This window comes from Cryptomeria japonica, chromosome 3 (genome assembly GCF_030272615.1).
Source record: "Cryptomeria japonica chromosome 3, Sugi_1.0, whole genome shotgun sequence".
In the NCBI taxonomy this organism is placed as follows: domain Eukaryota; kingdom Viridiplantae; phylum Streptophyta; class Pinopsida; order Cupressales; family Cupressaceae; genus Cryptomeria; species Cryptomeria japonica.
In genome coordinates this window covers 67,782,337-67,808,430 of record NC_081407.1, presented here as the reverse complement: position 1 = coordinate 67,808,430, position 26,094 = coordinate 67,782,337, and the positions used below count along the sequence as shown (strand labels likewise).

General features: G+C 36.5%; 1 long non-coding RNA gene across 6 annotated transcripts in view; it reads left to right on the top strand.

Annotated features, from left to right (window-relative positions):
• The window catches only part of LOC131032446 (uncharacterized), a 111,071-nt gene that overhangs the window by 13,086 nt on the left and 71,891 nt on the right, over positions 1–26,094 (top strand). The gene's annotated exons all lie outside the window — the stretch shown is intronic.

Below are 26,094 nucleotides of genomic sequence, written 5' to 3'. Positions count from 1 at the left end.
ATATATATAATATATATTAAAGTGCTGTGATTTTATAATTTTTATGGTAAATATTAAGCATGGGAATATATGAACATCAAGCAGGGAAAAGTCCACGGTCGCCTTTATTTTGGCCACGGATTCTTAGTGCTATGAATTCTGCAAATGTGGTGTCCAAAGAGTAAATAATTGTGAGTGAGTACTCATTAATATATATAACTTTAAAAAAAATTATATGAAATATATGAAGGGAGAAAATTTTGTGGAAACATAATTGATTAAAAAATAGAGAAGGAAGGAAATCTTTGACATATTTTATATAGAATTTTGAAAGATATTTTTGTTAGGGATTAGTAGTTGTGCATGCTCGCTTTGCAAGTATGGAATATTTTATGACTTCATTTTTTTTAATGCAAAGTGAATAACGAAGGTTTGGAGGTTCGACTCATCACACAACTTGCCACATAAGCATGCATAGTGAGAAGTGTCTTAAAATTGACATTTTAAAGATTCAAGCAAAAATAATAGCACAATATCATTTGCAGTAGCACAATGTCATATTCTTATTTGAAATATCATTTGTTTTTTATTAAAAAAGCAGTGTTAAAGAGGGCGCTAACCCTTTACAAAGCCAAAGGCTATCAAAAATAAAAAGACCAAGCAGGGGAGCAAATCCCAAAAGAACAAAGTCGGACAAGCCAAATTGACCTATCAAACCATCAGCAACCCAACCCAAATCAAGAGGGGGGAGAAAAACCCAGAACTTGACCAGGGGGGGCTTGGGAAAGGGGGTTAGATTTTTCTTTCCGCCTACGACAAACAACCGTCTAGGCAACACTATCATTAGGAACTTTCAAAGAAGAATCAAGCGGGGAAGACCTTGCAGGGTCACTGCCAGATTGTTGATGCAGAGTGGCAACAAGCTGTTGCAGCAGAGCAGTAGCAGGAGAACAAACACCAGGAACAGAGTGAAGGTGAGGAGCAAGAGCAACAGGTGCAGGAACCAAGGGGGAAGGGTCTGACACAACAATGACATCAATAAGGCCTTCATCGGCAGTAAGGGGCACCTCATCATGAGATGAATCAACTGAAACAGAATCTGAAGCATTAATCGTCAAGTGGTCTTCCGTAGCATCTTTCCACCAAGTAGCAACACCTTTGCGACGAGATAAAGAATAGTTAGAAGCAAGGTGACCCGTTGAGAAGCACCTTCGACAATGAAAAGGGAGGCCCTCGTAATCCAACGGTTGGGTCCAAGGCCTATCTCCAATCATAAGAACCACATCCCTAGGGAGGGCCAGAGATATGTCAACATCAATTAAAAGGCGAGCAAAGGTAGAATGACCCATGGAGAATGTGGCATCATCAACCTTCAAGAAGTTGCCAAAACTTATAGCACAATATCATTTGTAGTAGCACAATGTCATATTCTTATTTGAAATATCATTTGTTATTTGCACAATATCATATTCTTATTTGAAATATAACTTATATGCAACCTAAATGACCACAATACCTTTGGTAATCATTAATATTGGGATCTCTAACTTTCATATCGAACACAAATAAACCAATAGTTGAGCACAAAAAACTACTACTTATAAAAACAATGCATTATTATTTAAAATACAACTTATATTGAACACAACTAATTTAACACTAAAGCTTATTGACAATCCTTCACATTTCATGGGAAAACACAAGGTATTTATTGTGTTCATCTTGTATACTTATGATAGGAAAAACTACTAATATGAAATGTTCCAATACATATACATTGCTGCCTCAATAGTTGTACGCATAAAAAAAATTTTTATGGAAGATTTAATATCATCCACAAAGAATTTTAGCTACCTGATATGGGAGCATGAACCTTTAGGTTCAAACCTCTTCGATTGAGAGCCAAGGACTCAGAGGTATCTATTCCACCAAATTTTATTGAGGCAGAATTCATTATGATGTCGGGTCCTTGCACTCAACAAGACTTGATCCATGTTGAGCTCATTGAGAACCATGCAACTTCACTGAGCTAGATTAAGGGCCCATTGATAAGAATAATATATTTACACTATGACAACAATACTTGTTAAAATCAACATCTTATCTTATCAAAGAAGTATTTATTTCACTTGTTAATTTAAATGTATTTATGCTATTTTTTAAATAAATTTGTAGCTTCTCATGTGTTCAAGTATGGGTCCATCTTGACCAACATTTGTATTTTTTTTTTAATTTACATATGGACTAACTATTGACAATATATAGTATAAATATGTGGCAAGACAAAATAGTATAACCACAAGTACTATAACAGCTATTGGGCCCCACACAACTACAAACCTCGAGTATTATTGTTGCTAAATATATTTCAAAAAGATATAGCACATTATAAATTGTATTTTAAAAGAATAATAATCATTTTTTTTTTTTAAATTGTGTCGTATTATAAATTTATGTAATTGATTTTTTATAAACTATAGGAATCAAGTAGCCCCCTATAAACTGCAGTGCACATCTAAAGTTTTTAACGTGACCGGTGATGTTGGCATGACACATCCTTCAGTACCATGTGGGTTGGGGGTAGATCAGATCTTGTGACCTCATTCTTTACCACAAGAAGCTCTCGCTAATCGAGTCATGCCCCCAACCCATAAATACAACTGATTTAACTCAATTGTATATATAATAATTTTAAATTTTAAAATTTATTTCATACTCAAATTTAAAATAAACACATTATTTAGTAAGATTTTTAAGATAAATATAAATTATAAATAAAATATTAAAAAATAAAATAAATAAATAATATATTGCAATTTATAATCTTAATATATTTAGATTGGGGTTCAGTGACATTACAGAACGATTAGACATATTTTTATTTTAGGAGATTTGGGCTCTTTCCCTTTCACCCTAACAAGCTCAATACTTCCTTGCTTTGGGACAAACCACTTCCCAATCTAGTTAGAAATTATGGGGGAGAGGCATTCTGTAAGATGCACCTTCAAGTTTGAAAATATGTGGATGAAAGATCCTTTTTTTTAAGCTTGTGGATAGTTGGTGGAAGGAGGAACAACCTAGGGTTCTAATATTTTTTGCTTTGTCACTAAGATCAAGCTCTTGAAACAAAAAATTAAGGAGTGGAATCTTACCCACTTTAAAAACATCCTTGATAATAAGAATCTGATTGAAGATGATTTGCATTGGCTCAGGGAAGAAGTACTCAAGAATGATATGGACCAGGCTTGCTTCTCTAAAGAGAAGCAACTCATGCAGGCCTACGAAGATATTCTAGCAAAGGATGGAGAGTTTTGGCATAAAAAATCCGGATAGAAATAGATTGAGGTTGGGGATACAAATACCAAATTCTTCCATAATGCCACTAATATAGGAGAGTAGTCAACAAGGTATCCTAGCTCAAACTCCAAGATGACACTGTATCGGAAGACCCATGGATTATAATAAGAGAAATGGTGAATTTCTTCTCCAATCTTCTGAATAAATCGAAAGGTTCTAACTTGGAAGCTCAGTAGAAAATGTTTTGCAACATCCCTTCTTTAGTCATCGAGGCTTAGAATAAAATGTTGAATGATAAATTATCAAGCAAAGAGATCAAGGATGCTCTTTTTCAATTCCACTTGAATAAGGTGCTTAGCCCATATAGCTTTCCTACCAACTTTAATCAGAATTGTTGGGATGCATTGAGAGAAGATTTGGTGGAGGCCATTACGAATTCCTAAAATGCGGGAAAGTTTATTAGGGAAGTAAACACTATGTTCATTCCATTGATTCACAAAAAGGAGGCTATTAATACTTTGGATGATTAACAACCAATTTCCCTCTGCAATACCATATATAAGGTGATGACTGAGGCAATGGCCAATAGACTCAAGAAGATTCTATCAGATATCATCTCTGACGAGCAGATTGGCTTTGTTCCACGAAGATCCATTTTGGATAGAGTTATTATCATGTAGGAAGCTCTTCACTATATACTACAAATTAGGATGCAAGGTATGGTTATCAATTGGATATCAGAAAATCTCATGATACGATGGATTGTCATTTTCTCTTGAAAGTGATGAAGGGTTTTAGATATAGTAGATGGTTGAATTAGGTCTTCCATGCCTAGAATCTTTGTTCTTCTCAATGTCCCACTAAAGGCTTCTTTGAAATTTCAAGGGACTTGCAGCAAGGAGATCCACTATCTTTGATTTAGGAGCATCCCCGATTCTTAGCAATCTTGCATCAACCAAAAACATTTCCTTTTCAGTTTGTTCCTGTTTTGCAGTTTCAACATTTCTTTCCACATTTTCTTGTATTTGCTCATCAGATCTTGCAAAGGTGGATTTTTCTTGTGAACATGATCATCTTCCTTTTCCCAAAACCATGGGACATTGGGATCATTTTCTGGCAAGTTATCACTTCCAGATTCCGAGATAGTTTTCTGGCTTAGAACCCTGGAACCACTTGGACCTATTCGCTATGGGTGAATCTTGCAGATCCTTTCTGTAGCTTGTGGAGATTTAGTTCATTGATTCCAATGCTCCTTGATGTGTGGCTGACCTTCCCTCTGATCAAGACTTCATCCTTTGCATTTTTCAGAGGATTCTCTTTGGTGGAGGCCAACTTGGTGGTCTTTCACATTTCATCATGTTCATCATGGTTTGATCCCTCTTGGGTCGACCAAATCTCCCTGAATCATATAAATCATTGTAATTGAGCATTAAAAATCATTCCATTAAATATTGAAGACATATCTTAGGATTTAGAGGTCCAGAGTTGACCAATTATGTAATTAAGCATGTATGTAACCGGCAAGTGAGCCGAATCTCATAACCAGATGTTACCAGTGATTTGTAATCAGTTTTCGTGATCTAATTCATTCAATTCTGCATTTCCCCCATCATTTCCTCTTGTTTTATGTTGTGTTTACTCTTGTTGCCTAGTCCATATTGATCTCATTGAGGTTCCTCCTAACCGATGACTACATCAAGTGGTATCAGAGCGATATTTCATTCCGGAGATTGCGTTGTCCTAGAGATCTTGTTGTGGGGTGGTAGATTGTAGATCTGACCTGCACCCGCAAAGGACTGGCGTGAAGATGGAACAAAGAGGAAATAGGAATGGTGGAGCGTGTGGGAATGCAGACTTTGTTGTAATGGAAATGTTGAGAGGAATTGCAGCCCGGTTAGAAGTTGTTGAGACAACCGAGAGAAGAGGTCGACATATTGAAGATGTGAGTGAGGATGATGATGAAGAAGAAGCACCTACAGAACAAGTAGCAAACCCACTGGCGATCAATCGAGAAGAAGAGAGGTTCCTAAGGGTTTTGAGTAGGGCGAACATTAAACTGCATTTTACCCCACCGGAGTATGATGGAAAGTTGGATTCAAATGAATTAATGGATTGCATCTTGAGGATGGAGAAGTATTTTGATTTTGAGAACAACGCAAAAGAAAGAAAGGTGATATATGCTTGTACTCGGTTGAAAGGTCATGCATCTCTTTGGTGGGAACATTTGCAGGTTTATAGACAGATAAGAGGCAAAGATAAGATCAAATCATGGGAGCAGATGGTTGCAAAGTTAAAATTAAAGTTTATTCCAGTTGATTACCAAGTAAATCTGATTCAAAAGTTGTAGAACTTGAAATAGAAAGAATCAAGCGTGAAGGAGTATATCGAAGCATTCTACAAGATGAATATAAGATCCGAACATGTCGATGATGAGGTTGAACAATTTGCAAGATATTTGAACGGATTGTGAATGTCTATACAAGATGAACTCAATTTGATGAAGTTGCAAAGTGTTGAAGAAGCTTACCAATATGCCTTGAAAGCAAAAGAGAAGTTGAACAAAAGACATGAGCAGAGACAGAGAGTTAGAGGTGGAAGGTTTCCTGGAGGAAGATTTCAAGGAGGCAGAGGATATTCCAGAGGAAGAGGAACCTGTACAGATCAGAATAAGGACAAGGAAGTAAGCAAAGATGGTAGTTCATACTGGAAGGATGATAGAAATTTCTACTGGAGAACAGAACTTGATGGTTACCAGAATGAAAGTTTTGGAAAAGAAGATAGAAAACAAGATAAGAGAGTGTTTAGAGGAACTTTCTTTAAGTGTGGAGGAGAAGGACATCATGCTTTCAAATTTAAGAAGACAAAGAACACTAGGAGAACAACATTGGTGGAAGAAAGCCTCATCGGATCAGCTAACAAACTGCAAGATGGATAATTGTTGATGATGAGGAGAGATTTGTGTCATATCGGAGAGGATAAAGAGCCCTTGCAGAGGAAAAATTTGTTCAAAACCAGATGTTAAGTATTCAGTAAGTGTTGTAAAGTAGTTATTGATAGTGGTAGTTCGGATAATCTTGTTTAAGAAGAAATGGTGAATAAATTGAAGTTGGAAAGATTGAAACACCCTAAGCCTTACCAAATAGCTTGGATTTAGGATGATCATAAGTTTTTAGTGAGTGAGCAATGCTTGGTCAAATTGAAAATTGGAAATTATCATGATGAAGTTGCGTGTGATATTATGCCTATGAATATTTGTCACCTTTTGTTGGAAAGACCTTGGCAGATCGATAGATAGGCAATACATGATGAAAGGAAGAACATATACACTATTGTAGAAAATGGGATAAAACAAGCCTTGTTACCCTTGGAGGAACCCCTAAAGAATGAAGTCTGTACGAATGGAATCTGTTTGGTGGATGGAAGGAAATTCCTGGATAGACTGAGACATGAGAATGTGTGTTTTGCCTTAATTCCTAAGTAGATTGAGAGACCAAAACCGGAAGGAGAACACCTAGCAGAGATAAGAGATTTGTTGATAGAATATGAGGACATCATTTCAGATAATGTACTTGATGGATTACCACCTATGAGGAGTATCAGTCATTGCATGGATCTGATTCCCATAGCTAGTTTCCCTAACAAAGTTACACACTAGTTGACACCGACAAAGAATGAAGAATTGAATAGACAAGTGCAGGAATTGTTGAAGAAATGTTTGATCAGAGAAAGTATGAGTCCTTGTGCAATACCAACAGTATAAGCATCTAAGAAGAATGGAGAATGGAGGATGTGTATCGATTCTAGAGCAATAAACAAGATGTACCGGTTTCCTTTACCTAGGATGGATGACATAATGGATTGTTTGAGTGGAGCCAAATATTACACAAAGATAGACTTGAAGAGTGGATATCACCAGATTAGAATCAGAGAAGGAGATGAGTGGAAGACAACATTCAAGACAAATGAGGGATTAAATGAATGGTTGGTGATTCCTTTTGGGTTGACTAATGCACCAATTACTTTCATGAGGTTGATGAATGAGGTATTGAAGAAATTCTTGGACCTAATTTTTTTATTGTATATTTGGATGACATTCTGATATTCAGTATGACAAAAGAGGAGCGTTTGTTGCATTTAAGACAAGTTTTGCAGAGGTTGAGAGAAGAGAAGTTGATAAGTCTAAAGAAGTCTAGTTTCATGAAGGAAGAGTTAGTCTATCTGGGGTTTGTGATATATGCGGATGGATTGAAGATGGACCCTAAGAAGGTAAGAGCAATTGATGAATGGCCTACACTGGAAAGCATTGGAGAGGTAAGATTATTTCATGGATTGGCTAGTTTCTGCCGATAGTTTATCATAAATTTCAGTTCAGTTTGTATCCCTATGGTCAACACAATGAGAGGAGATAGGAAAGAATTCAAATGGACAACCAAATCAAATAAGAGTTTTGAGTTGCTGAAGCAGAAGGTAACTGAACAACCTATGTTAGCTTTACTAGATTTCAACAAAGTATTTTGAAAGTAGATTGTGATGCAAGTGGGAATGCAATTGGAGCCGTGTTGAGTCAAGAAGGGAGAGCAGTAGCTTATTTTAGTGAGAAGTTGAATGATGCAAGAAGGAGATATTCGGTGTATGATGAGGAATTTTATGTCATAATTCAAGCCTTGAAGAAGTGGAGACATTACCTGTTTCCTAAGGAGTTTGTGTTGTATATTGATCATCAAGCCTTACAGTATTTGAATAGTCAGAGTAAGTTGAATTAGAGACATATGAGATGGGTGGATTGTTTGTAGAGTTACACCTTTGTGTTGAAGCATAAGAGTGGAAAGTCAAACAAGGTTGTTGATGCATTGAATAGGAGGAGGAATTTATTGACAGAGATGAAAGTGATCGTGTTAGGATTCGAGGAGTTGAAGACCTTGTATGATGATGACTCGGATTTTGCAGAGCCTTGGAAAACATGTAGCAGACCGGTTATGATAGATAGAAGTAAGTGGTTGGATTATTTCACTCAAGATGGGATGTTATTCTAGAGGAGTTCATTTGTGTATACCTAAGAGTTCTATGAGGGAGAATCTGATAAAGGAAAAGAACATAGTGGAGGATTAGTTGGACACTTTGGTGTTGACAAAACAATAGCATTGGTGAGTGAACATTACTTTTGGCCTCAGATTCATAAGGATGTCAGGAAATTTTTACAGAGTTGTAGAATTTGTTAGGTTGCAAAAGGTAGTAGTTAGAATGTGGGATTGCATAAAACTTTGACAGTACCGGAGAGACCTTGGGAAGACATTAACATGGATTTCATACTTGGATTACCTAAGACACAGAGAGGGATAGATTCTAGAAGATGGTTCATTTCATACCTTATAAGAAGACATTAGATGCAGTGCATATAGATAACTTATTTTTCAAGGAGGTTGTGAGATTACATGGATTACCTAAGAGCATAGCTTCAGACAGAGATAGTAAGTTTGTTGGTTACTTTTTAAGGATATTTTGGAAGAAGATGAAGACAGATTTGAAATTCAATTCTGGTTTTCACCCATAGACTGATGGATAGATAGAGGTCGTAAATAGGAGCTTAGGAAATTTGTTGAGATGCTTAGTTGGAGAGAAGACCGGAAGTTGGGATTTGATATTTGTACAAGCAGAGTTTGCCTACAATAATTCAGTGAATAGGAGTACCAGAAGATAACCTTTTGAGATTGTTACCAGAGCACACCCTAGAGATATATCAGAATTGAGGGATATACGTAATGAAGAAAAGAGGAGTGTAGAGGCAAAAGAGTTTGCAGATCATATGAAGGCCTTACATATTCAGGTTAAGCAACATTTGGAGGATATGAACAACAAGTATAAGGAGAAAGAAGATGAGAAAAAAAGACATAAAGAATTTTAAGTTGGTGATGAAGTGATGGTGTATCTGAGAAAAGATAGATTTCTAGTTGGAACCTATAACAAGTTGCAGATAAGGAAGTTTAGACCTTGTAATATCTTGAGGAAGTTCAATTCCAAAAATGCATATGAAGTGGAGCTACCAGATAGTTTGAGTATTTCACCTATATTCAACATTGTAGATCTAGACCAGTACCATGAATCAAAATTCAGTGAAGACTATATTGCAGACTTGGAGAAACAATTGCCCTGAAAGGAACTAGATCAGATTGAAGACATTTTGGATAGTAGGATTGGGCGTAGTACATAGAGCAATTAGTTCAAGGAGTATCTTGTGAAGTGGAAAGACAAACCAGTTAAAGACTCATCTTGGATTTCTCAAGTAGAGGTGGACCGCCTTGGTTTTCTTTTGACCCTAGCAAAGCGAGGGACTCACTTTTAACGACCCCAAATGTCTGATGTTGGAGCATCCTCGGTTCTTGGCAATCTTGCATCAACCAAAAATATTTCCTTTTCAGTTTGTTCCTATTTTGCAGTTTCAATATTTCTTTCTGCATTTTCTTGCATTTTCTCACTGGATCTTGCGGAGCTAGATTTGCTTGTGAATATGATCATCTTCCTTTTCCCAAAACCGCAGGACATTTGGATCATTTTTTGGCAAGTTATCACTTCCAGATTTCGAGATAGTTTTATGGCTTAGAACCCCAGATCCGCTTGGACCTATTCGTTATTGGTGAATCTTGCAGATCCTTTTCGTAGCGTATGGAGATTTAGTTCATTGATTCCAATGTTCCTTGGCATGTGGCCGACCTTCCCTCTAATCTGCACTTCATCCTTTGGATTTTATAGAGGATTCTCTTTGGCGGAGGCCGACCTAGTGGTCTTTCACATTTCATCATGTTTATCGTGGTTTGATCCCTCTTGGGTCGACTGAATCTCCCTGAATCATATAAATCATTGTAACTGAGCATTAGAAATCATTCCAGAAAACATTGAAGATATATCTTAAGATTTAGAGGTCCAGAGTTGACCGATTCTATAATTGAGCACGTATGTAACCGGCTAGTGAGCCGAATCTTGTAACCGATGATTTGTAATCAGTTTTCATGATCTAATTCATTCAATTCTACATTGTCCCCATCATTTCCTCTTGTTTTCCGTTGTGTTTACTCTTGCTTCCTGGTCTGGATTGATCTCATTGAGGTCCCTCCTAACCGGTGACTGCATCAATCTCCTTTCTTGTTTATCATAATGACGAAAGCCTTAGGGAGAGACTTACAAAATTAGTTACTTAATGGGAATGTTAAAGCCATAGACATTATTAGTGGGCTCCTACCTTTATCCCATCAACAATTCGCTGATGATACCATGCTATTTGGGGTGGCAAAACGATGATAAACTCTCCTTCTAAATAATGTTTTGAGCCTATATTCAAAAGCCTAGAGTCAGATGTTGAAGAAGACAAAATCATAAGTATTTTTCTTTCACACACATGTGCGTAAAGAACAATAAATTGTAAGATTTCTGTTAATTTAAAAAAAGTAATGTTGTCATGCACTTATTTGGGCTTACCATTGGCTAAGGGCCTCAAATCGGGGAAGCTATGGGACCCCATTAATAATAAAATGAGCTCTTTAAATTTCTACATGAAAGGGGAAATGGTTCTTTGGGGTGAGAAAAATCATGATGATCAAAGTGGTGATTTCTACCATCCCTATTTACCCGCTATCATGTTTGGCGCTACCAGCTAGTGTTAACCATATTTTGCATCAACATATAAGGAAGTTTTGTTGGCAAGGGTCAGAGGACAAGGCCAAATAGCGCTTATATCCTAGGATAGAATTTGCAAGTCAAAAGAAAATGGAGGTCTTGGGATCGAGGATCAAATTCTACAAAACAAGGCATTGGGAGCAAAGCTTGTATGATGCATGTTAAAAGAAGCCAAAGGATATGGGCAAGAATTTTATATAAAATATATCTTGATGAGAACAAACCCAACAAAATTTTAACAAATTCTAATCCTCCCAAAGGATTGAGGGTAAGGAATTTTATGCAATCATGCAATTCAGTTGTTACGGACTACCTTACTCGAGACATTTATGATGACTAAAAGGCATTATTTTGGGACGATTTGTGGGCGGGACTACTGAGTTTGGATAGTCAGATGGAGATAGCCCAAACTAAAGATACTCTAAAATTTTTATGGGGCAATCATGTAAGGGACTGTGTTCATTTCAGGGAGGAGGATTGGACTTTGGGTTGGAAATTGAAAGATTTCACCTCTTTGAATCTCCCTATAAGAGAAATTGACCTCCTCACTTCAGCCCTTGCAAATAAAATTTTGGCGTTTAGACATGGAGAGGATTTTATTGTTTGGGGTTGGTCCAAGATGGGGAAATTCTCAAGGAAATGTCATCGACTAATAATCATTATGAGGAATAGGATGAAACATCATCATCTGTAATCTTGTAGAACTACAAATACAAAGGAATAATGGTATAAGAAATCAAATTAAAAAATTAGATTGAAATGGGAGATACCTAAATGTCTCAAATATTTTCGTCATCCCCAAAATTTCACTAAAGCAAAGTTACAACATATAGATGGAAGTAAGATACATATAGCAGAAATACACATCATGGTGTTCCTCCTATATCCAAGTATCTACAAGGGTAGTAAGGGTCCTCAATAGTAAACAAATAGATAAAAATACATGCACAAAAATATAGGAACAAACAAACAAGTAGCACTAATCTAAACACATGAAATGATTTTGACACAATCATGGTTCTTAATCAAGTAAATTGTCTTGCTCTAGATCTAGATTAAGGCTAGGAGCGATGTGACTAGTTAATAGGAACAATACAAGGGTATCATTAGTAGAAGAATATACAAGAGGTTATTTGTGAGAGGGAAAATTGTTAATAATAATGTGAAGATTGAACTCAATGTCAAAATATCCAAGAATGACAAGCATCACTCCTTTGATGATAGAGTAGGCAAATAAAAGTTTGGATATGCAATCAATAACTATGGCTCACTACTAATAACAATGTTGGGAGTAAGAGTACTAATAGGTTGGGATGGAGGAATGCTCTCCACACTAGGGGAAGTAATGTACAAGGTCTTAGAGGTGATGAAATGGGGTTCATCTTAGCTCACTGAAAGGATCATATATGGCATTGCTTGATCTTGCACTAGGTAACAAATGATGGATTTCTATATCTATGGTGGCCAGGTGAAGCTTAAGGAAGGCTTGATGGTGCATTTGCATGAACGGAAAAAGCAAGGAGATACTAGTAATATAAACAACACGCATTAGGCACATCTAATAGAGTAGATAACATTGTAAAATCATGGATTTGAGGGATGAAGGGAGGGTCAAGGTATAGAGCCAAGACAACCTAAATGTGGGGAGATCTTGAAACAAGAGGTTGATTACAATGAAGAAAAATGATGGGCTTAGGAGGGTTAGAGGTGAAGTAGGATGAATAGTTAGGCTAGTTGATGGAGGTGGGGTGCATCATTTTTTACACAAGTGGTGGCATAGTGATGATGTTTATGTAGTCTAGCTAATAATCATTATGAGGAATGGGATGAAATAGCACCCTCATTGAAAAATAAGAAGGGTCATCTAACATGGGTTACTTTCCTCTTATTTTCCTAGGGTAGGAGGAGGAACATGAGAAACCTCTGAAGGTTAATTAACCATAGGTGATATAGAGGCAATTGAAGAAGGCGCAAGAGATGGAATTTGAATCACTTTATATTTTTTGATAAATTATAATTAAAATTTCATTTAAGTTTGGATGGGGCCAAAAGGGGTAGGCTAAAAGTAATCCAAAGAAAAGTTATCCCTAAGTGTGGGTGGCTAATATCCACCATAGGGCATAGTATTGTTCCTGCCATTGTAGGGGAACTTCAAGCACTTATACACAATATATGAAACAAATTTTATCAATGTGAGCCACAAATGGCACATGAAAATCATTTGATGTGGGAATAACTATGAATGTGGTTTCTAGGCTTTGAGGTCTAGTTTGAATGGAAAGTGTGATCTTATCAATAAAATGAATGGAAATATTGTTGTGTGTGCACAACAAGATACTAGATGAATTGTATTCATCTCAATACAATTGGTTAACTTATAATAATTCCTCACTCACCATATTTTCCATTTTCACTAGATCATCCAAGGCATTTGTCATGCCCCCTCTTTCAATTTAGAGACTTACCCTAATACCATTGGACTTGCATAATTTACATGATTCAAGTGTATTATGTAGGTATACTTAGTAGTATTTTCCTTAGAAAGAAACAAACTAATCATTGTCAAGACTAAGAGGTGTGATTCCGATTGATTGTTTATATTGTGATTACCTACCAAACACTCAAATTAATATGTTGTAAGCAATGGTAGAGTTACATGCCTCCAATCCTTGAGAATCTACATCAACAACAAGATACAAGTCCAAGCACAATATTGAATGAATTAAGTAGTAAGGATCATAAATTAATGTTGTGATTACTTTCCAAATGGTGTGATCACCTAATGAGTAGTTAAGGGAAAAGGTGCACTTCGCCAAGGGGCACCACTTTGCAAAGGGATACATGTGGGAAAAGACATACCTCTCCACCCAATAAGAAGATATAAATACTGCCTATTGACCTCCAAATGAAATCATCAAGGGAGAAGATCAGATTGGATTACTAGCAATCATTATTGTAACAACAAATTGCTATGTTGTATCTTACTTATGAACTAAGTGCTTATTTACAGTAATGTTATACTTGAATTCTATTAGGAATAACGAGCAAATCTATGGCCTATAACATAAGCCTTTTCATTTATCCTTATATATACATATAACACAAATAATGTCAATAAGATTTATATATGTTAATAATAGGAAATTCAAATTTATATGATAGCTATGCTTAATCTCATATATATACATATACATTCATAGTACATGAGAAATTAGTATATTAATGACCTAATTCTTAATCATTATCTATTTCCCCTCATGAAGATAGGTTGGTTTTGATAGGGAAAGGCGGTATTAATATCTCACAAAGTAGGTGAACCCCAAGACGTTGTATGGATGAGAATCCCTAAAATCCTTAGGGGGACCGAGAAGTGGTATGGATAGGTGTTCCTAAAACCCTTGGGCCTATTTGTGGAGAATAGTTTTCTAGGGCCTCAACATAGTAATTTCCCATCCTCTGTTAGGGTTGATGATTAGGAAATAAGTAAGGATTGGGGCTTAAATATAGTAATTATCAATTATATGATGAATACTAATGATTCTCTAGTTTTAATAATTTCATTTAAGGCATAATAAGTAGGATGAAGTATGTTTAATTACGGAAAATAGATATACTCCTAGCAGAGACATTATAGCATCATAAATGGTTTTCTATTTTACAAAGATGTGAATGTCGAGGGGTCAATCATATATGCTAATGGGAATGTTAGTGAAATAAAACAAGATGGAGAGCTCCATAAATTTCTCATCTCAAGGTGATCAAGGAGAAAGGTCCAGCATACCTACCATGTTACAAAAAGAAGAAGAAAAAGTGACAAGCTCGACACAATAGGTGGAAGAGGAAAGGAGATGAGTAAAGCTGGGTGAATTTCAAGATTGATGTAGTTAGAGGAATGGTTTGAAAATGGGTTTTGATAGAACTATAATAGGTATTCGTTTGGAAGAGAAACATAGTTATTCATTTAGTATTGGCACCAAGTACTTGTATTTTACTAGATTCAAACATATCCAAAATGATATGGTTGAGAAATAAACACATTTTAGTATTGTGTCTAAAGACTTTTGGTACTAATAAAAAGACTTTGGTTTGTAAGAATGTGGACGAATTTTTTTATATCAAGAGGATGAATGAGTGAAACTTGGATCATGTTATTTGTTTGAATTTGTTGCAAGATGACATGAAGTGGTTTTTATAGAGGAGAAAAATATTGATTTCTTTGTGTTCACACAATTCATGATAGATCACTATATAAGAGGACGATGCAGTAATGGTGAAAAATCAGGGTTTCACCCAATGATGTAGTAAAACCCCTCATTTTTGCTTAGGAACCAATTACACTAAAGAGGGGTGAATCCAATAGATCTAGCCTCAATCCAAGTAAGGTAGGGCTAAGAATTATGATTAGATTCACTGGTTGGAGTTTTGATTCCCTCTTTTTAAGTTGAATTGTGAAATGCTGAAATTAGGGTAAATATGTTGAAATTGAAGCAATTATGCATAAACAGTGAGCTACAGTTGCCAAATAGAGCCATCAACCTGGATCTGAGCAATATGTGAGTGTTCGGATTTGTTCCCAAAAGGTCGTCCTGAATTGTTCGGACCAAAATTCCCATCGCTTTGGTCCTTCGAACTTTTCGCCATCTAAAAGGGAATATGTTCATCTCTGTGAATAATATTGATCTTTAAAATTGCAGCTCCATACTTATTCTTGCACACATTAGAGAATATAAATTTGCTAGGAATAGGGGTTTTCCTTAAGACAAACCCTGGTTTTGGAATTAACCATGAAATATAATTGAAATGTAAATGAATTGTTGTAATGGAAATGATTTCCTTTTGAGGGAAATGTTGAAAATATTTGAAACACTAATGATATACCTCTTTATAAAGTTTTGTTCATCTCCATGAGGAATTAGGTTTTCATGTAGTCCTCATAAAACATAGAACATGAATGTCATCTCCAATGCTTGAATCTTGACTTCACTTCTGCTCCAATGTTTGAAAGAAGATTAATTACTTGCTCACTTGAATTTGAATGAATTCTTGATTGATTGAATTTTGAATTGATTGAATGTATTCATGGATGTCAAAATGAGAGGGGTAGACCTTTTATACATCCTTGGTCGAAAATAAATTAATTTTCCGACATGAGCCGGCACGAGATCTAGGTTCCTGCCAATTTCAAGTTAGCGTTGAGAGGCCTTGAAATGGGCCCTGATTGGGAGGACCAGAGAACCGTTGAGAGGCCTTGAAATGGGCCCTAATTGGGAGGACCAGAGTGAGGGTGCTCTTGTCCCTAAGGACCAGGGCACCAACGCTCTGGTCCTGATTAATAAAGGACTCCAAATTTTGGGGGAGAAAGTGTAGGTTTTGAAAATATTGAGTTTGGTGCATGGTATGAGCATAATCATGGCTCCAATCAGGGCTCAATGGACGAACACCAAAGTGAGGGATCAAATGAGGACAAAATTGTAAGGGAGTACAATTTATGATGCTACAGTACTAACAATATTATTCACAACTATGGAAGTGAAATGTTTAAAAAAGCTATTATTCTTTTTAAGAATTTTATTATATGATGTAGAAATCCCTATAGACACAATTGGAGTCAATGAGGAAGCCTCAAGTTTGATGACAACCAATTGATAGTCTACAATGTGGTGTATAAGTGTGCAAATGAAGGATTCGTCATCAAGATAATCTTATGCCTAGTCAAAGGCTAAAATCTTATTATTAAAACCCTCTACACATAAAAAATAAGAAGTAAGCTATATGTTCTTCGATTGATATTGAAAGATGAAATTAGTCACCATTTTATTGGCCCTTGTCTATAGTGAACTAGGTTAGTGAAGGTGACTTGAGGGTCAATATTTTTCTAAAGTGTTGAATGATTGGTTAAGAAAGCAATCTAAAAATAATTAAAGAGTTCAATAAGAGACAAAAACCAGTTTAACATTGTATCCTTGTGGGAATATGGGAATAGCTTTGCTAGGATCTTGTATTGAAAGAGGAAATTGCTACATAGAGCAATGAAGTTGGGAACATGAGACTATGAGTTACCTTTTCCATTATAATTTTCAAATCTAGGGAACTCAATCCCCACATGAAAGGGTCAAGCCATAAACTCTATTAAAAGTGGATGCAACAATAATATGTGATGAAAGAGTCTATGAAGTGGAAAATGTAGTGATTCATTGAAGGTTGTCCATGTTATACATTAGTTGATCAAGCAATTGATTGGTTGTGTACACAGTGGAAATAAAATTAGTGAATGAAATGGAAGGAGGTTGTGAAAAGAATGTGTAAAATTGAAGGACATGTTCATAGGTTAGGTGGCCACTGATGTAGTTGAATGGAAAAGGTTGTGTTTGAGGAATTTTCAAAAATCATGAAGGTAGAAAATGGGTACCAGTGGTCACACGTACACTTGAAATGGGCACATACATTCTAATTTGGTTATGTGTAATGTAAGAGTGCAAGTCATGATTGTCTCTGAAGCAGTCAACGGTTAGGAGGGACCTCAAAGAGATTAATCTAGGCCGGTCAGCAAGAGTAAACACAATGGAAACACAAAGATATGATGGAGACAATGCAGAATAGATTGCATTATAACATGAAAATTGATTACACCCAACAGGTAGTAACCGGGTTGCAGAAACCGGCTCACAGGCCTGCTCAAACATGCTCAAAGTACAAAATAGGTCACAACTAGGACCTTCAATCTTAAGATCTATCTACTACGCTTAGTCTAACTACTTGATTAAATTCTAATGCTTGATTACAATGATTTATATGATCCAAGGGGATCCGGTCGGCCCAAAAAGGGATCAAAACCCGAAGAACAAGAACTAACATGTAAAACCAACAATGTCGGCCTCCGCCAAGAGATTCCTCTGAAAAATCCAAATGATGAAGTGTAGATCATGGGAAAAGGTCGTCTACACGCCAAGGAACATAGGAATCAACTCTTAGGGCTCTGCAAGCTACGAAAGGGATCCAGTAGATCACAAATGCAAATAGGTCCAGGCAACCAGTAACAGGAAATTGTCAATCGATAACAAGAAAATGTCATGAAAACTGATAGCGATAACTTGCCAAAAAAGATCCAAATGCTCCGCGGTTTGGGAATAAGGAAGATGATCAAGTCTTCAAGTAGAATCCAACTTCACAGGATCTGGTGAGCCAAATCCGGCACACACAGAAAGAAATGCAGAAACTGCAAACATAAAGCAAAACAAAAAGGAAAATATTTTTGGTTGATGGAAGATTGCTATGAAACGGAGATGCTACAACATCAGACATCCGGATTTATTGAAAACATGAGTCTCTCACTTTGCTGGGGTCAAAGGAAAACCAAGGCGGTCTACCTTTTCCTGAGAAATCGAAGATGAATCTTCAACTGGTCTGTCCTTCCACTTCACAAGATACTCTTTATATTGATTGCTCCGGGTAGTACGCCCAATCCTAGTGTCCAAAATGTCTTCAATCTGATCTGGTTCCTTCCGGGGCAACTATTTCTCCAAGTCTGCAATATTGTCCTCATTGAATTTTGGTTCACGATACTCATGAAGATCTGCAATGTTCAACACAGGTGAAATACTCAGACTATCCGGTAACTCCACATCATATGCATTCCCAGAACTAAACTTCCTCAAAATCCTGCAAGGTCCAAACTTTTTCATCTACAATTTGTTATAAGTTCCAATCGAGAATCTTTCTTTTCTCGAATTTACCATCACTTCATCGCCAACTTCAAATTCCTTATGTCTCCTTTTCTCATCTGCCTTCTCCTTATACTTGTTGTTCATGTCCTCCAAATGTTGCTTAACCTGAATATGCAAGGCTTCTATGTGATCTGCAAAGTCTTCTTCTTCTAAACTTCTCTGGTCTTCACTGATAATATCTCTTAATTTTGATATACCTCGAGGATGCACTCCGGTAACGATCTCAAAAGGTGTTCTTTTGATACTCCTATTTACTAAATTGTTGTAGGAAAACACTGCTTGTGCAAGGATCAAACCCCAACTTCCGATTTTATCTCCAATTAAACATCTCAACAAATTTCCCAAGCTCTGGTTAACTGCTTATGTCTGTCCATCAGTCTGTGGATGAAAAGTAGAACTGAACTTCAAATATGTCTTCATCTTCTTCCAAAGTGTTCTCCAAAAATAGCCAACAAACTTAGTGTCTCTGTCTGAGACTATTCTCTTAGGTAATCCATGCAATCTCACTACTTCCTTAAAAAATAGGTTTGCTACATATAATGCATCTAATGTCTTCTTACAAGGTATGAAATGAGCCATCTTCAAGAATCTATCTACTACCACAAATATAGAATCATTCCCTCTCAGTGTTTTAAGGAATCCAAGTATGAAATCCATGCTTATATCCTCCCAAGGTCTTACCAGTACTGTCAAAGGTTTATACAATCCCATATTCTAACTACTACCTTTTGTAACTTGACAAACTCTACAACTTTGCACATATTTCTTAACATCCTTATGAATCTGGGGTCAAAAGTACTGCTCACTCACCAATGCTACTGTTTTGTCAATACCAAAATGTCTAGATAATCCTCCATTGTGTTTCTCCTTTATCAGATTCTCCCTCATAGAACTCTTAGGTATGCACAACTGAACTCCTCGGAATAACATCCCATCCTGAATGAATTAATTTAACCACTTGCTTCTATCTACCATAACCGGTTCTCTACATGCTCTCCAAGGTTCTACAAAATCTGGGTCATCATCATACAAAGTCTTCAATTCCTCAAATCCTAATACTGTCACTCTCATCTCTATCAAAAAATGCCTTCTCCTACTTAATGCATCAACAACTTTGTTAGATTTACCACTTCTATGCTTCTACACAAAGTTGTAACTCTGCAAAAAGTCTACCCATCTCATATGTCTCTGATTCACCTTACTCCGACTGTTCAAATACTGCCAAGCTTGATGATCTGTATACAACACAAACTCCTTAGGCGACAGGTAATGTCTCCACTTCTTCAAGGCTTGAACTATGGCATAAAAATCCTAATCATATATTGAATATCTCCTCCGAGCATCATTCAATTTCTCACTGAAATAAGCTACTTCTCTCCATTCATGACTCAAGACTACTCCTATTGCTGTTTCACTTGCATCACAATCCACTTGAAATACTTTATTGAAATCCAGTATAGCTAACACAGACTGCTCAGTCACTTTCTACTTCAATAGTTCAAAACTTTTGTTTGCTCCGGTGGTCCACTTGAATTCCTTCCGATCTCCCCTTTATTGGCAAATTGGAGGAATTTATCATGTGTTACATTGATGTTTGGTCATTGATGGCAACACCGACTGTTTAAGTTGTTTATCGGTTTCCAGTAGAGCCTGGTTTATGATATTGATCTGGTATGCTCTGGTATGCTTCAATTTGTGGAATTGGTTTGGATCTATCATTCATGCTATTCAAATGTGTATCACGATCAATTGGTTCGAGATTTGATGACTCAGGAGCTATCATTTGTTCTAGTAAACCTTTTGGCCACCGGTAAGGGTTTTACCGGTAGAGCTTTGTTGAAGATCTTTTGATGCACGTGATAAGTGGTGTTGGCGTGGCTTCTAGATGGATTTCAAGATGATGTTGGTTATCTTGTTCGTGTTCCTGTTGATCGGTGGTGTTGGATTTGGGTCTGGACCTAATGCTATCTTATTTGGTTAGGTTATGGACCATTTTATGTAACATGTTGGTGGATGATCCTGATGCGTTTCTGGCTGGATCTATTGATTGGATTATGTTGTTTTGGTCTTAGGCCAACTTGGTTGATCATTGGATTGCAGTTTTATGTTATGAATTTACTGTATTATCTTTTAGGTGGCCGACCAAATTATTTAGCTCCTGGGTTGGTATAAATATGATGTAAGATCTCTTTGTAGATCATGGGCATATTCATGAGTTTTCGAGATATAGGATTATCTATGTGTGAATAAGGTTGTAATCATATACAGAGGTTTTGGTCGATCATAGGTGATCGAATTGGGTTGGTGAAAGAGGTTTAAGACCTCTGGTACTGAGCTTAAATGGAACTATATCCAGGCATAAGAGATGTTATTCTTGCAGTTCACTCTTCTTTCCAGATTGCAATCTAGATTTATTTTGTAGTTAGTGAGGCTCATTTTGTGATGAGCAGTGCACTCTAGGTTGTTGGCCTTCCTGCATGTGCAAGCCCCTTTTTATGTAATCACATACTTACTACAGAAGTATTATCTGACTGTGGGTAGGCTTCCCACCATGGTTTTTCCCTTTACCACGTTTTCCACGTAGAAATCTTGGTGTTATATTTTGTAGATGGTTGGTAAATGTTTTGTGGATTATATTTGTGCTTAACTTCATCATCATGTCCGGATCTGATATTCAACTTGTAAAATGCTTCGGTGTATTCCTTCACACTAGATTCCTTTTGTCTCAAATTTTGCAACTTCCAGAACAGATTCACTTGATAATCAGTCGGCATAAATTTTGATTTCAACTTAGCAATCATCCGATCCCATGTCTTAATCTTCTCTTTACCTCTTCTCTGTCTATCAACCTCCAAATGTTCCCACCAAAGAGATGCATGACCTTTCAATTAGGTATAGACATATTTCACCTTCCTTTCTTCTGCAGTGTTTTCAAAATCAAAATATTTCTCCATCTCTGTGATCCAATCCATCAATTCATCTAAATCCAACTTTCCATCATATTTTGGTGGGGTAAAATGAGGTTTAGTATTCACCCTACTCATAACCATCAAAAACCTTTCCTAATCCGGATCAACGACTTCCAACTGGGCTACTATTCCTCGCAACATTTCCATCACAGCAGGGTCTGCATTCCCACGCGCTTTACCATTCCTAGTTCATCTTTATGCCATCATTTACGCCAGTCCTCTGCAGCTGTAGGTTGGATCCACAATCTGCCACCCTACAACAAAAATTCTTAGGACAACGCAATCTCCAGAATGAAAACTCGCTCAGATACCACTTGAAGCAGTCGCCGGTTAGGAGTGACCTCAAAGAGATCAATCTAGACCAGCCAGAAAGAGTAAACACAATGGAAATAAAAAGATATGATGGAGGAAATGCATAATAGATTGTATTATAACATGAAAATTTATTACAACCAACCAGTAGTAACCGGGTTGCAGAAATCGGCTCACGGGCCTACTAAAACATGCTCAAAGTATAGAATAGGTCACAACCGGGACCTTCAATCTTAAGATCTATCTTCTATGCTCAGTCTAACTACTTTATTACATTCTAATGTTCAATTACAATGATTTATATCATCCAAGGGGATCCAGTCGGCCCAAAAAGGGATCAAAAACCGAAGAACAAGACCTAGCATGTAAAATCAACAAGGTCAGCCTCCGCCAAGAGATCCCTCCAGAAAATCCAAAGGATGAAGTGTAGATTATGTGAAAAGGTCGGTCACATGCCAAGGAACATCAGAATCAATGCTCAAGGCTCTGCAAGTTACGAAAGGGATCCAGTAGATCACAAATGCAAATAGGTCCAAGCAACCGATAATAGGAAATTGCCAACTGGTAACAAGAAACTGTCATGGAAACCAATAGCGATAAATTGCGGGAAAAAGATCCAAATGCTCCACGGTTTGGGAATAAGGAAGATGATCAAGTCTTCAAGTAGAATCCAACTCCATAGGATCCGGTGATCCAAATCTAGGACACATAGAAAGAAACGCAGAAATTGCAAACAAAAAGAAAAAGAGAAAGGAAAATATTTTTGGTTTATGCAAGATTGCTATGAACCGAGGATGCTCTCGCATCAGTCTCATGCATATATTTCAATGAAAACTCATTTTTGTTCATGAATAGGGTTATCCCACACAATAAATACATAGATTTTGGATCATTGTACAATTGTGCTCTTATGTTCTCTAGAATAATATAATAAGTGTCTTGCATAACCTCATCAAAATCACATGTTTTTTTTTTTTAAGTAAGATATCAATCCAAGTTACATATCTCAAGATTAAGGATGGATTTTTGGTTAAATCCTCATCATATATCATGCAAAGTTGTAGAAAGTGATGTACGTAACTAGGAAAAATTCATGGTCAAATCAAAGGAATTTTTTGAAAATTATAGAGCTATATGAATGGGAGTTGTATGAGTTCCTGAATGGGATATGTTTAGATTCATTAAAATCCATTGAATAATATTATATGAATAGAGTGATTGGGTTGTGAAGCTAATAAATGGAAGGTTTCATAACACACAATTTGGAATTTGAGTTATTTTTGTCTTTTAGGTATGATCAAATGCATGGAATGTTCATTGCTTCAAAAAGTCAAGGTCTGTGATCAATAATTTGAAATTCATATGGAAGGATGCTTTAATCTTTCACACTAACCATGAGAAAGGAAAGGGAGGTGTTGCAATGCTTGTAAATAGAGAATGGAGTAAATACATTACAAGTTGTGGCTACTCTCTATGCAATAGGTGTTTAAATGTGTGGAGATAATGAAAGACAACCTCAATTTCAACATATTCTTAGTATGTGCTCTAAATGAGCACAAAGAGAGAATTGTCTTATAGAAGTGCATGACCAAAACTCTCCTAAAAATCCCTTGGGTGGTGGGAGGAGACTTCAATATGGTAGAGAGAAAGGAAGATAAGAAAGGAGGTACCCCTTGTGGATGGAAAGGCAATGAGAGGTTCTTCTACGAAATGATGAAGGAGATGTTAAAACTATATGACCCACTAGAAGGTAAAAAGAAAAAGAGTAAAGGAATTTGGTTCTCTTGGTGCAACATTTGGGAGACACAGACAAGGGTGTATTGTAGACTTGATAGGTTTTATGGCCAAAGGCACACATTTTATTATGAAAGCAACAAAGAATGCAACAATGTTCAAGTTGAACCCAAGACATTATCACACCATCATCCAATCATAATAGGGCTAACAATAAAGGTGGTCTGTTCAAGCTTAACGCCGATCTACTAAACCATCAATACTACCTTGATGGGATTTACACACTCAAGAGCATCACTAAAGTTGTGAACAAGAGAAGGGACAACAGGGCCTATTAGAACTCTCTGACTGAGAACCTACACAGTCTTTTAGGAACTATAGGGAAAAGAGAGTCTTTAGAGAATAGGAGAGTACAATATCATCTTCAAGAGGAACTAATGGATATGGAATATAGAATGACCTCAACAACAATGCTTTAATGAATTAATTAAAAGTAGTGCAACATAGATTGAGGAAATATCAAAGCAAGAGAGCACAAGGAGATAGGGTAGGAGCAAGAATAAACTAGGTAAAAGAAGGTGAAAAAGTATTTATTCAACATATTTAAAGAGAAACATAATATAGAGTCTATTAGATTGATTCAGGAAGATGATAAATGGTGTCATGAGAAATTATAAATTAATAGTGTCTTTCTTAAATTATTTCAATCTCTATTTACTATTGAGGATGTAAATATTAATTGCAAGCATGCACAAGAGTCATGCGAGAAGATCATCCCCAAAAATCTTAGCCAAGAAATGGTTAAGGAGGTTGGTAAAGACATAACCAAAGAAGAAATAATTATACCCATCTTCTCCTTCCATAATGGTAAGTCCCCTAGTGCAGATATAGTTCCTATAGAATTTTATAAACCTAACCTTGAATGGGTTGTGGAGGACTTATATAAGGTCTATCAAGAGGTCATTAAGAAAGAAATATTGGGTTAAATGATCAATAGAGGCATAATTAGATTGTTACCTAAAGGGGGTGACAAGAGCAACATTAAGAACTAGAGGCCAATTACACTTTTGAATGTATCTTACAAAATCTTTGCTAAGTTGTTAGCTAAAAGATTCACTGATATTCTGCCAAGAATTGTGAATCAAACACAAACTATGTTCATTAAGAAGAGATAATTCTTAGAGAATCTAATGACCATTTGGGCAAGCCTTAACTAGGCAAACAAAAGTACTTAGGAGGTGGGTATATTACTTCCTGATTTTGAAAAGACATATGATTGGGTGGAATGGTCCTTCATCTTAATTGTACTGGAGTCTATTAGATTCCCTCATCAATTCTATATGATTGCACAAATCCTATTCAAGGATGAGATTGTTGTCAATGGGGAGTTGACAAAGGCTTTCTCCTTGTGTACATCCATAAGACAAGGTTGCTCACTAGCTCTAGCTTTGTTTGTAATTGAATCTGAAGTCTTGTTCTATGCTCTTAGAATTGATCTCTTTAGTCCTGTACTGTAAGGTATTAATCTTCTTGACTCTTCCCCACTTCTCAACATGCAATTTTTTGATGATAGTTCTCTTTTCACATTTCTTACCAAAGAAAATGTGGGTAGCTTGGTTAATAGACTTGATTTATTTTGGAAAGCTTATGGCTCTATAATTTCACAAGCCAAATCCATTCTTCTAGGATGCTTTGATAGGCCTCCTGAGTGGTTAAGTGAATTTGGTTGGAAATTGGGAGGACCCAAAAGGGTTGTTGGATACCTTAGAATACCATTCTCAGTATCTCCTTCACTGCCAACAATGTGGGATTTGATTGTTTGGCAAGATTGAGAAGAAATTGAATTGTTGGAACAAGAATTATTTGTCTTTGGCTAGTAGAATCCAAGTCTGCCAAAAAAATCACTCTTCTTATTTTGTTTACTATGCATTAGCTTGGTTTTTTGTTGGATATCAGGTAATAAAGTCTAGAAATTCATCAGATAGTTTCTATGGTTGGATAGAAGAGGAAAACAAAGGAAGCATGTTGTCAATTGGGAATGGTGTTGTGTGAGAAAGGAATTGAGGAGATTGGGTCTTAAAGACCTTAGGAAGAAAGAGATTGCCTTGGCAACCAAGTGGATTGTCAAGGCTCAAGAGGGGGAGGAGCCTTGGAAAGTTTTGCTAATGAGAAACATACAAGATGCATCCCTTAAGGTGGCCAAGAAGTGGAAATTATTGCACTTTAATGATATACTATTTGGGAAATTTACTGCTATCCCCTTAGGATCTAATATCTTCCATAGCATTTGGAGGGTTTGGGGAATATGCAAAGATAAAATCCTTCATTTTTTCAAAGCTATTAAATATCACAAAGGAGAGATCTATGGCTATAGATCTATATGGTGGAATATTAATCACAAAGATAAAACT